We start from the raw sequence: 625 nt of genomic DNA, 5'->3' as shown, positions 1-625 counted from the left end.
GCCCTGGTGCTCATGATGAAAGATGTCCGTGGTTGACTCATCTGAAGGTGGCTTTCCAGATCGGGGTACCCCGGGCCACGAGCAGTAGATAAGCTGGAATTTTGGGTGTTTTGCAACATAACTTAGCAGTTTCTCCCCCTCTTCACCGTGTGCACGCACGCATGCATGCGTGTTTACCCTTGCTCTCAGGGTAGAACCCCTAGAGTACTTGCTAAGTTAGTGTCAGCATTGCACAGATGACCGCTTCACGTTTCTGCTCTTTCTTCGCTGTCAGCGTGCGCAGCCTCTCTTTCCAGCTCCTTCTCAGGCGCACTGAGCCTCCCGCCTCCTGCTCCCTGACTTCTTCCCTTTCCTCTGTCCGGCTGTCATCTTCATCCTTTTCCCGCCTTCTCTTCCTTTAGGCCTGTTCTCTCCTGAATTCAGCATGTTCTGTAACCGTCTTTGTAACCCAAAAATGGTAGCAGAAGGACTGAGTCAATAAAGCTTGAGTCCTGGGGCTGGAGAGATGGCTCAATGGTTAAGAACACAGACTGCTCTTCCAGAGGACCTGGGTTCAATTCCCAGCACCCTCACTGCAGCTCACAGTTGTCTGTAACTTCAGTTCTAGGGAACCTGACACCCTCAC

This window comes from Microtus ochrogaster, linkage group LG2 (genome assembly GCF_000317375.1).
Source record: "Microtus ochrogaster isolate Prairie Vole_2 linkage group LG2, MicOch1.0, whole genome shotgun sequence".
In the NCBI taxonomy this organism is placed as follows: Eukaryota; Metazoa; Chordata; class Mammalia; order Rodentia; family Cricetidae; genus Microtus; species Microtus ochrogaster.
The sequence above is the reverse complement of the archived record's forward strand: the minus strand, read 5'-3'. Positions refer to the sequence as shown.